Genomic DNA, 12,575 nt, shown 5'->3' on the forward strand with positions numbered 1-12,575 from the left:
TAGCGACGAAGGAAATAGAGCAACGATTAAAACAGGAGATCGAAAAGCAGAAGTTAAACGAGACGTTAAGTTGGTCAGTGCCAGTGCCAGAAGCCGTAGCGGGGTCGGCAAAAAGTGGAAATTGCAACACTCTGAAAATGGTGACGGGAAAACCATTCGGCATAACAAAGATCGGAGCCAGGATAATGTCAATAATCACTGTGGGCGGCCATTTACCCAGCGACCAGACAATAATGCATACTTAAGTGCAATAAGTCCAAGGACAGCTTCTAGAGCCGTGAGGTCACTACTCACAAGAGGTGGCAGCAATTCAGTCCGTGTTGAGAACAGATACACAGAAGCTTATGGTCCGCATGAGGTGATGCTAAATATAGATGGGATACACATCTATACGAAAACCGATGAAGATCTAGCCGGACAGATCTACGTGGGTAGAGAAGAATTGAAAGTAAGATCGATTGGACACTGCAGTGTTAGAAGAGGATACAATGCACATCGGGACGGAGGCAGACGTATCAGCACACGTGCTTGACATAAATGGCAAAAAGATTCAGTTACGCGGGTTACTTGATACGGGGGCAGTCTTGAGTGTTATACCGATCGAGACCTGGGAGCGAATGGGTTTCGACAAAGATGACTTGATAGACTCAAGAAAACGGCTATCAGCTGGGAACAAAAAGGCGCTGCGGGTACTAGATAGAACACCAATATTAGCCCTAAATCTAGGGGAAAGCAACCTGTGGATGAGTTTCTTGTGGTGGAGAACCTAGACGAGTCAGACCAGTCCATTTTAGGCAGAGACTTCATCAGGAATTTCGACGTGACGATTGATTTAAACAACGACAATGCCATGTTCAGGATTCGGAACCTGGATAGGAAGTCCGTAATAAAACCGGTAAATTTAATAATGGCGAATGAGAATAAAGCACCGGTATTCTTGAGTAGAAGGGTTAGGCTGAAGGCGAACGAAGCGGCAATTGTAGGCTTAAGGATGAAAAAATTATAATGAATTAAGTGATAGCAAGCAAGTATGCATAGTCCCAAATCCAAACAGTCAAAGTGCAGCTGTTTTAGGAGGATCCTTCTCGATAACCAAAAGCGGCCTCTGCGTCAGTGTCTTGTTGAATACTCTTGACATACCCATAACAATCCAGAGGGGAAGGAAGCTCGGATATGCTTTACCCGTGAAAACTCGATATTAAATGACTGAAAAGGTAAAAGAGAATGAAGTACTTGAATGTCCCAATCATAGGGACAAGATTTGTACCTTGAGACGATTGAATAGAATAAAAAGTTCATCAGGTCTTGTGAAGTCATTAAGTCAGAGACAGATGATGGACTATCGAGTTGTTCAAATTTCCCAGAAAGACCAACACTAGAGGAAAAGGAAATGGATAAACTAGTTTTACCTGAAATAGAGCACTTGAGGGGCAAGGTAACTGATGAACAGCTCGAGGCCATCAAGGACGTACTAGAGCGGAACGAATATGCTGTTTCGAGACATAAGGCAGACATTGGATGTTGTAATTTTGTTGATCATGAAAAAGAGCTTGAGGAGTCTGCGGTACCGCACAGGGAGGGAGGGGCCGAGGCGCATGACCCCACTCAAATTGGATGCGTGTAGGAAAGAGATAGAGACACTACTAGAGTATATGATAGTACTATCCAAATCAACGTGGGCGTGTGGAGTAGTGATGGCCAAAAAGAAAGGCGACCAATTGGGGTTTTGTTGTAACTTTCGGTATCTGAACTCCGTCACGGTGAAGGATGCCTATCCCATACCTAGGGTTGATGCGAGCCTCTCGAAGTTAGGTGATGCAAAATTTTTTACGACTTTTGATTTAGGTTCGGCTTTCTGGCAGGTCCAACTGAGGAAACAGGACGGGGATAAAACAGGGTTCGCCTGCGAGCTGGGGCTGTTTCAACAGAAACGGATGCCTTTTGGTCTTTGCAATGCCACGGCTACATTTCAACGGTTGACGGCACATGCATTGATAGGTGTGACGAGGAAGTATGGCAATTTGGTAATGTGCAACGTGGATGACGTGGTTATAGCGACGCATACACTAGAAGATCACATCGAGCGACTGGACGAGGTGTTTGCTTGCAAGAAGAGGTCGGGGCTAAAGTGCAAACCATCAAAGTGCGAGATACTCAAGGATTCGATAAAATACTTTGGAAGGATAGTGGACAGGCACGGCATCAGACCAGAACCAGATGCAGAAGAAGCAGTTCTAACTAGGAAATCGCCAAAAACGGAACACCAGTTGATGAGCTTCCTGGGCTTTGCGAACTATTACAGGGAGTTCATCAAGGGCTACGCGGACAAGTTATACCCGATGCAATAACTAATGAGACACAAAGGCAAGAAGTTCACGTGGAACAACGCAGCTGAAGAATCATTCCTGAGAATAAAGAAAGAGTTGTGCGAGGCACCGGTGCTAGGGATGCCAACGGAAAAAGGGATGTACGTGCTAGACACGGATGCGTGGGTAGTCGCGATTTCTGGCATTCTCCATCAAGAACAGGGATGGAACGGGAAGACAGTCTTAAGACCAATAGCGTACGGGAGCAAAGTCTTGAGTGATACGGAAATGAAGTACGATGCGCCGAAAGTAGAGATGTTCGCGGTGGTTACCTTTGTCGAGAAATATAGAGCATACCTAGGCAGTGAGCCATTCAAGCTGCGAGTCGACATCAGGGCACTCAGCTGGCTGAAGACATACTCAACGGACCAGAGCTACATTGAGAGGTGGATAGCTCGCCTGGACGGGTACAACATGATAATTGAGCATAGAACAAGAGACAAACATCAAAATGCCGATAGCTTGAATAAGAAGACGGAGTCCTACGAGAGACAGGACTAGAGGGAGGCGAATAGGCCAGAAATCAAAGAGGGCTTTTCCTACATGGATAAGGAAACGCATGATAGTCTTCCACTCACGAGATGGCTCGACAAATCAGGCAAACCGATAGAAGATCAACACGAATTACCAAAAGAGCCTCCAGAGAAAACAATCTTGAAGAAGACCCGAGTGATGCCGATAAGGATAATGCTCAAGTCAGAAATTGTGAGGGAGACGCTCAAGAAATTGCGACTACCGACGCATCCGTGTCTAGCACGTAAATCCCTTTTTCCGTTGGCATCCCTTGCAGATCTCAACCAGGTAGGAAACGGGAGATGCACGCATAGATGAGGACTTGATGATATTACTCGAGAAACTGGCAGATGATAAGCCCGTGATCGAAGGAAAGGGTAAGGAGGAACCGGAAGTCACGATACTGCGAAGGAATGAGACAGTTGGCGGCGAGGACTCCTTAAAAGAAATGAGTCCTGATGGGAAAGAAGTCGTGCAATCACTGGTTGACAAAATCCCTGATGACATACTACTTGAGCGGACTCGGGTTAGGAAAAAGAAAGTGGCGTTTAAGGAGGAAGCTGAACACCTTGGACTAGGTCAAGAGTCCGGGGAGTTGTCCACGTCTACAGAGGAAGAAGATGCCGGAGAAGAAAAATTGTCCGGGGAGTGTTAAGGATGGGATGAAGATTCGGAAAAGAGCAGCGATGATCAAGATAGTCTATGCATGATACTGGCGGACGAGAAGATGAGACACCGAGACAGGGAGCTACAGACGGATCCCTCCTCAGGGACGTACAACTTGGATCAGCAAGAGGTGCGAGGAAGTGAAGCACTTGAGAAAATTGCGGTATCGAGGAAACCGTTCAGGGAACTATCATGTAACTCGAATGTCAGAACAAATCTCGTGCCAAAGGACGATAGAATGATCATGAAGAGGATAGTATGCGTGAAGCTGAAAGACGACATCCACAACCCTGGGGAAATGAATGGTCAGATAATGGCACTAAAGGAACATGTCAAGGCGAAATATAGGCTGTCGGATTTATTAAGGGCCCAAAAGAATGACATGATGACAAGTAACCTCTCAAAATGGATCCGGTCGGGGTCCAAAGAGAAGGGGGACCTGGATGAAGACAGCTAAAAGATGTTGAGCCAGTTCTAGAAAGAAAGAAAAGCTTTACTCTATCACACAGCTGATGGGGTGGTAGCGTGCAAGCGAAAAGATGAGGAGAAGATATTACACAAGCATAACCTCAACATATTACCACATTTGTATCAGACTGAAATGTTATTCAGATCGCATGATCAATTGGGGCACCAGGGGATAGACAAGGTGCAACAGAGAATACTTAACAGGCTGGATTGGCTAGGATTGAGGAAAGCTTGCGAGAGATGGGCAAATGCATGCCTGGCATGCCTGCAAGTGAAAGACCCAGGGAAGATGAAGTTCCCACTCAAGTCCGTTGAGAGCTCATATTCAACCAAGTTGTGCAAATAGACCACCGAAAGATCTGCATGACAGAGTCGGGATATAAGCAGATTCTGGTCATAATAGATCACTTCACAAAGCTGGCAGAAGCGGTGCCGTGTCTGACAGCCTCGGTAGAGGAGATTTTTGACCCCCTGATAACACATTGGATATCACGGTATGGTTGTCCCATGACGTTTCAGTCGGACAACGGCAAAGCCTTCGTGGGGGACCGGATGAAAGAATTGATAAAGAGGTCTCACATAGCTCACGCGCACTCAACGACCTACCATCCCCAGACCAACGGGTTAGTAGAGAGGCAGAAAAGAACGTTGGTGAACATGCTGAGGAAATACTGCTCAAGGTATATGACAGATTGGGATAAATATCTGCGCAGGTGGTAGGGGCGTACAACAGTACGCAACACTCAATAACAGGAATCAGTCCCTTCATGATGTTGACGGGCAAGGAAAGAGCAATGCCTCTAACATTCGTTTACTCAGAATACGAAGGGAAAAAGACGTTGCCTCAAGCTTATGTGAAAGAAGCGATCGGGAGACAGCAGGAACTAAACGAGCTCTGCAGGAGGATTACTGCGCAAGCACAAATGAGACAGCGCAAGAACTACGATGAAACCATATGCAGTGGGCCAGTACGTGTGGGTCTTCCAGAATGTCATACCTCCAAAGGGGACAAGGAAATTACTTAAGAAAAGGAGGTGACCGTTCATGATAACGAAAGTACACCAACAAGGACGGTTCCACCGTTTGAGTACGGGGCGCGCAGCACATTATGAAAATCTGAAGACTCATGTACCATCCCCAGAAGACTGGTGTGTACCGCAGAACATGGAGGGACTCGAGTACCTACTGGTGGAGCAGCGTGTGAGGTGAACGAAAAAGGCACCAGAGAGAAAAACGATTGCAAGGAGGGCTTGAGTTTGGACGATAATGAAAAAATAGAAGCGGATTCAGAGGCGGAATCTTTTGTAGAAGAAGACTGGAATGATCCGGAGCAGGACGAAGTGCCAAAGTGGACGGAACCAGATTTGCCAATAACAGCAGGAACCAGGAGTGGTAACCGTAAACGGACAGGCATGAGGTACAATAGGTACGTGGATGACTTCTTGATTGACAAGATACGGCCTGAGGAATTGGGCGACGAGTTACTGAGTGTGGGCGAATTGGTGGCAGACGATGAATGGCAAATCATCAAAGAGAGCGAACACTACCCGAATGAAGACTACTCCACACCAGAACAAGAAACAGATCTGAAGCAGAGCACAAACTAGAGAATACTAGAGTAGATGCGTGATGTCAAGAGCAAAGGAGATGAAGGGCAAAGAATCCAGCAGGTCGACGTGTCAGCAGAACAAAACGTGAAACTGGAAGATCCACACTTCGGTTGGACGGCAACCGACAGGCCGCTCGAAATACCACCAGATAATTTAGACCCAGCATCATCGACGGGGACGTCGATAATTATTTTTGTCCGGGGAGTGGGGGTAGGACTTACCCACGCCGAAAACTTGATGATAAAGAAGCTCAAGGAAGGGAGGGAAATAAGTGAGCTGAAACTGGATGAGGAGGAGGCTGAGCCTACCATAGGAAGGAATTTCAAGACAAAATTCGAAATTCCGAATGAATATTCAGAGAACATCATGATAACGGACAGCGACTTCATCCTGTCAGACAGGACCAGCGCGATTTGTATAACAGCGGACATGAGTTTCAGATCAAAACTAGAACCGGGGTTGGGAGGAATGGCTGCGCTTCCCCCATCAGTCTCACAAGTTCCGGGGAAGTACTTGTGCTTTCTGGTAACGAGGGTCAGTGAAAGGAACACGATAGACCCTGAGCACGTGATGCTGGCATTAACAAGACTGCGAGACTTCATGATCGAAAGAAGAATAATGGAGATCTCGATGCCGGTCTATTAACAGGGGCAAGTTGAGCCCAAGGGATCTATATGCTATCCTACACGTGGTCATCGCAGAAACGGAGATAATGGTACACCTACACAAGAAAAAATATTTGAGTATCGCCTGAGCTACAGGTGGACAACGGAGGTCTCAAGTTAGGGGTACATGGGAATCTTGGGTAAGGGTACATTGGGATTTCGTAGCAGATAGATGGATTTTAACGCAATTGGCATGACATTTATAATTCAAAGAGTGCTGGTGCTAAAACATTAATTGAATCTGCATGCTCTTAAAAAACTTCCAAACGAATTAATTTAGTAAAACAGATGAAGGGATGAGGTTAAAACTACAGTAATGGGGGGGTTGGGTTAGAAACATAACATCTTATTCTAAAAAGTGGATTTGATTTTCAGATTGAGTTGATTAAATCGAGTTGACGACCCAAAAACACCCATTGGAAAGAGAAAAGAGAGTCTTGAACAAGTTCACGATCAGCAACATTTGCAAGAGATATTTCTCAAGTATTCAAGTTGGTACGGTAAAACACAAGTCGGTTGGTACGGTAAAACACAAGTTGGTTCGGTAAAACATAAGTCGGTTGGTACGGTAAAACACAAGTTGGTACGGTAAATACACAAGTTGGTTGGTACGGCAAAACACAAGTCGGTAAGGTAAAACACAAGTTGGTTTTTTGATGGTCGGCTACACCACAGAAGGCATATCCAATCAAGAGCAGACCAGGTGGCTGTCCTGGAATGTGGATGGAAGGGTGAGAGGATTCGACTTGGCATAGGAATCCTGGCTTGAGCAACAACACTGAGTACGGCGCGGGGGATTTCCCATTACCGACCAGACCAGGATTTCCCGGCAAGATCTGCGGGCCAATCCACAAGCAAGCCACCTTCCATGACGCGAGCACAGCAAGCGGAGGAGGCGTATCCTGACCTCATTGAGAGGGACCAAGCGCGGCGTGACCTTGATATGTTGAAGGCCGAGTACTAGCAAGAACAAATAGTGCGAGAGAACGCGGCGAATTGCGAGCATTTGAAGTCGGAGCTTGAGAAGATCCAGCGGCGACAACGAGAGCTCGACAGGCAGAAGGGAACCAGGACTATCGAGCGAGCTGCTGCAGGCTCAAGACCGGAATCACGTATGGAGGTGGATGAGGCCCCCAGGTCAAAGGGACGATTTAACTTAGACCGCGCGGCTCAACAACACATGAACGAGGGACTGGAGGTGTGAATACCGACCGAATCAACGTCCTCCCTGCTTGGTTTGGAGACGCAACCGATACGCCCATTGATGGACGTAGCACTGCCGGGCTATACTCCGAGCAGCAGTCAGTTGGGCGGGAGCTCGTCGCGTCTCAAGGAATTGAATGAGAGACTACAACTGAGAAATCGTGAGAGTCCAGCCAGAGTGGAGTTACCCCCAACTTGGAGGGAGCAACAGGTCAGGAATGTGGTGATTGAAAGTTATAAGAAGAACACGGAGGGCAGATAACACAGGCACAACCGCATGGATTGGAACGCGGCGCAACGGGCGAATAGGGATTGTTTCCATGACGCGGCTTGGGTGGAATACTATACACAGCCACGGGTGCCGGAGGGTGCGGTTCACCTGATCGTAGGGGATAGCCTACTACGGGTGCTGACCCGGATCCAGTCGTATTGGCAGACTGGAGTCTTGAGTTTCTCTGGAGCCGCAACGCCGCAGATGTTGGCATCACTCGAAATGCTAGGGATGGCAAGAATGTACACGGTGACTCTAATGATGGGGACCAATGACGTGTCCAGAGGTGAGTCAACGAAAGTCATGAGGCTACATGATAAAATGAGCTGCATCCTCGAGGAGTTGCTGATCCAAATGAATCCCGCCATACTCACAGTTTGTACCATCCCTTACAACATAAAGGCCGACCAACATGCGATGGAGATGAATGCGAAAGTGTGGAACCTGAATGAGATAATCAGGCAAATACATCAAAGAAGTGTCCTTCCCATCGGATTGCTGGACGTAGCCGAGCAGATGGAGTGATCCTTCCCAGAAGATGCATCCTCAGACGGAATCCATTTCGACAGGCCTAGTAGTGTGGAATGGTTGATCGACGTTTTGCAGTATCACATAAGTGCGTTGGAGGCAGACCTGCTTGAGACGGCCTAATTGACATTCGGTTCACCCCCAGATCCCCCTTTCCTTGCCACAAGAACCCTGTCCAGTCGCCTGGGAGCGAGGGTCGACTCATGAGACAGCTGGAGGAGCAGCCGGACTAGATTACCGGGTTCCACGCCGATGGAGGCTTATGAAGCGGAGTCATCAACGCCCCAAAGTTCAGTGGTGTCCTCAGTGGTAGTGGTGGAAAGCAAGAGAATGGAGAGACCGGCGGAGGCAAGCCGGACGCGATATCTGGAGAAGGTAAAGGAGTTGGGCCTGGAGGATCTGGAGTGTAGACAAGAGTTGGAGGAAGCTCTGGGCCTCAAGCACGTGTCAAACGAGGTTTTGAGCAGACACCAATGCGTGGACTGGTAAAAGGGCCACGAAACGCATTTCTCAAGAACAAGAATGATGGAGACGGCTGATCTGACTGGGATTCCCATGAGATCAGTCATGGGACCAATCAACTACAGACCTCTCAAGTTGCTGGGGAGTCCGGGACTCATAGTGGAACCCCCCAATCACCAAACAAGTATTGCCAGAATCAGGTTGGCAACTCCCGCGCAGTTGAGGGTAGTAGACAAGCTACTGGACCCAAGAGAGATGGAACTACCAGATGCCGCTTATGAGGGTGCGAGGTTGGCAGACGATTCAAGATATGGGAAACCCTGCGGGAGTGCCCAATTGGCCAAGACACTGGCAGTTTACGATAGAGGGGATCCAGCAGCCCCAAGGGTGATCATCGTGGCGGGATCGGACTTCGAGGGAACGTCTCCCAAATTGTTCTGGCCGGAAACCCTGGTATACTCGCTGCCAGGTGCAGAGTTGATACGGATGTTGACCCTGGTGGTCGCGATAAAGTCAGAGATGCCTTGTGGACCAGAGTTACTGCTGTTCGCAGGAATGAACGACCACCTGCATGCGAATGGACTTCCAGAGCAACTGAAAAGTGATGAGCCTACGCCAAAGAAAATCTGGGAGGCTATCCAAACGTTGTTTGCCGGGATGAACGAGGTTCAGGAAAACGTCAGTTCTCGATTTGGACCTAAGACGAAAGTGGTATTCACGACGTCCCCCGGATACGCGAGCATGCCTCCTGCTTTTCAGTTTGTATATGCTATTTTGGTCCTTATAGCCGAAGGGAACGCATGGCGGATCCTGATAGCAGCTCCCAATCGAGAGTTGGAACCCATGAACTTGAGACTTCGCAAGTCAGAACTGGCAGCGGCGTGGGCGGACGTGTCGCACGCGTTGAGGGGATTCTATAAACTAGCAGACATCCTTATTGTATTGGATGAGGTCCTCTTACTAGAGATCTCGAATTTCGCCAGACAACTCAAGCTCAGTCTGACAATAGGGGATGACCACACAATAATAAGTCAACTGACAGTCAGCCTGTGGTTTCGAAGTATGGACTTGGTCATCACGAGCTCCACTAGCAAGTCAAGGGGACCAAGCAACGAGAGAAAGAATGTGGACTGAAAAACAACTGGTGGCGATGGTATATCGACTAACACAAGAGAGATGCAGGTGGCCGTTTCTAACACCAAGGCTGGAGAATGCCACGGACAAGACAAAGAAGATCGCCACACCTCTCGTGAAGCAGATCTGGGGAATTCTTGAGGAACAGTTGGAGGTAGCCGAGAGTAGGGAGATGACGGTGGCTATGTTCGTCACGGCAGCGAACGAGGTCACCATTGGAGGATAATGGAGGGAGCATGCAAAAGGTGAGCTGAGGACGAGGAAAGTTCACGAGATCCTGAAATTCTTGAGTCCTTGTTGGGAAAAGAAATACATGGCTGGAGTGTTTTGTGCAAAAGAGACCATTTTCGGGGCCTTTGTGCAAGAACTATTGAGTATTCCCACAAGCCTTTTGCTGGCCCTGTACTTAGTTTACCCAAAGTACCTGTTCAACATGGGTCCAGTGTATATATTCAGTCGGGGTGTAGAGACACTACGGATTGATGGGTATCTGGCACTGGTGCTCCTGACCCATGGTGAACTGGTGTCATTTCATCGGTTGATGAAATATGGGTAGCCCCTGTCGATGGGAAAGACCCACTCAAGTATAGACACCTACTCGTACAAATGCGCTGCAGGACTAAAGACGCTGCTGGTGGAGTATCTCCTGATGCTAAACCGACACATGACCGGCGATGAGAAGAACCCGAAGACGAGAGATGAGTGGAGGGAGGTGAATAGTGGCCTACCTCTACTGACGGATCTATGCCTGGCGATGAGATCTGACCCAGTGGGAATAATCAGGGGACTGCAGGAGGTCGTAACTTAAATTTACGGACCAGCGGTCGCATACGAATTTCCGGACCCTCTAGTGGCGGCTTACCGCAACTAGGTGGTCTAGTGAGCTTAATACGTGTGTTGGATGGGACGGCGCTCAACTGGTGTCGACAAGAAGTGCTGAGGGCACGAATGAGTAACACAGTGCTCTTTGGGAATGTGAAAGATCCCGAGTTGGTAGTTTTTAACTTCTGGGGGCAGCTGCAATGCAGGATGGGGGGGGGGAACTTGAAGGCCCCATTGAGACTTATCCCAAGTTCTGGAACCTGAATCCCCTAATAACAGCGAACGGACAAGAGATCCTGAGAATCCCCGCATGGAAGAAGAGCTTCGAGTTGGTAAAAAGGGAGCTAGAGGCTACACTAGAGAGGGAAATCTTACCCGCCACCATTCCTGAGTTTCCAACTGTTAGGAGAGTGACCCTGGGAATGAATAACTTCCTGGTGGTCCCATCCCTGTTCGCAAGAGCTGCGGTAGAGAAGCAGCAATGGGAGTTCACCGATGGCTGGGACCCCCTGTTCATCGGGTATACAGCAGCGGTCTACTTCCACACCTGTGATTTTAAAAAAAATCATGGACGACTCAAGCGAAGAAGATGAGAGGCTCAATGCCCCCAAAATTCATATGTTACCGATATGGGATGATGGCAGGATGATCGTAGAAAAAGGGCACTTCGCGCTAAAGTGCGAGATGAAGTTTGCCACAAGAAAGTACCGGGCGCCTTACGGATTAGAACAGTTAGAAATGAGAAAGGAAGGGAAGGAGCTGGATGCGGCAGGCTCGTTATATGTGGCTCTGACGGAATACAAAAAATTAGACCCAGCGACACCATCACCCCTGTCAGTAGGCACCCCTTATATGTGACCGAAGTAGGCGACTGTTACATAGTCTGAGTATCCGAGACTCAGCTATGTGGTTGTGTTCGCATCTAAACGAAATCTGATCAAAAGTAGTTTGACTGATGGCCAAAAAATTGCACTTTTTTACTTAGCCCTAAACAGACCAGAAAATCAACTGGCTAGGTCGAGACGGTGAAAAACGAACAGATTGAAGGTAACTGACGCCTGCCAGTCGTTCATAGGTACTTTTTCTAAGCTCCGTCGCTGTGCAGTATTTGGGCGAATGTTACACGAATTTTTGAAAATTACTTTTCACCCCAAAATTTTGTTGTTCGTTTTGCTCAAGGTAGAACTTCCAAATATGACCGACTGGCACACATTCCCATCGGAGATGGATCAACGCTTTCCCTCTACTCCTAGCTTCTCATGTTCTTAAAACGAATTTAGTTTTAATTAATTTCGACTCAAGACATTCCGGGAAGCTAAAAGTTTTTAAAATCACGAGTTAAAGATCTCTTCCGAGACCTTTCCGGATTTTTTAATCCGGTCGAAGAGCTGTCTTGTCTCTTTCCGGAAGGCTGGGCACGTCGTTCCAACACCCTTCCTGATTCTCGCACAATCGTTACAACTTGGAATGGTCGTAAATCATGTAACATTCGTCTACTGCAGTCACACATGAGGCTTAAGAAAAATAGGCCCTATAACCATTGGCTCAAGAGTCAGGGACACTATCTCTTTCTACCTCAAATCAGTCGGAGCCAATTCGGTTCGCTTGTGATATGAGACTACGACCCGTTACAGCTTAAGGCTACTACCAAAATATCCCCCCACTCTAGAAATAAGAACGTCCCCATACCTAGATCTCAAAATACCCAAAATACATGAACGCCGTTAAAAACCGGGTCGGAACAATCCGTTAAGTTACTTTTTATTAGACATTGGAACTTTGATCCATTTCAGATGGATCAACCTAAAACTCGCCTTACCTCAACATAATAATCACAAAACACACTCTAGAAATTTAAATTAGTACT

The sequence above is a fragment of the Symsagittifera roscoffensis genome, chromosome 5 (assembly GCF_963678635.1).
Source record: "Symsagittifera roscoffensis chromosome 5, txSymRosc1.1, whole genome shotgun sequence".
Taxonomy (NCBI): domain Eukaryota; kingdom Metazoa; phylum Xenacoelomorpha; order Acoela; family Convolutidae; genus Symsagittifera; species Symsagittifera roscoffensis.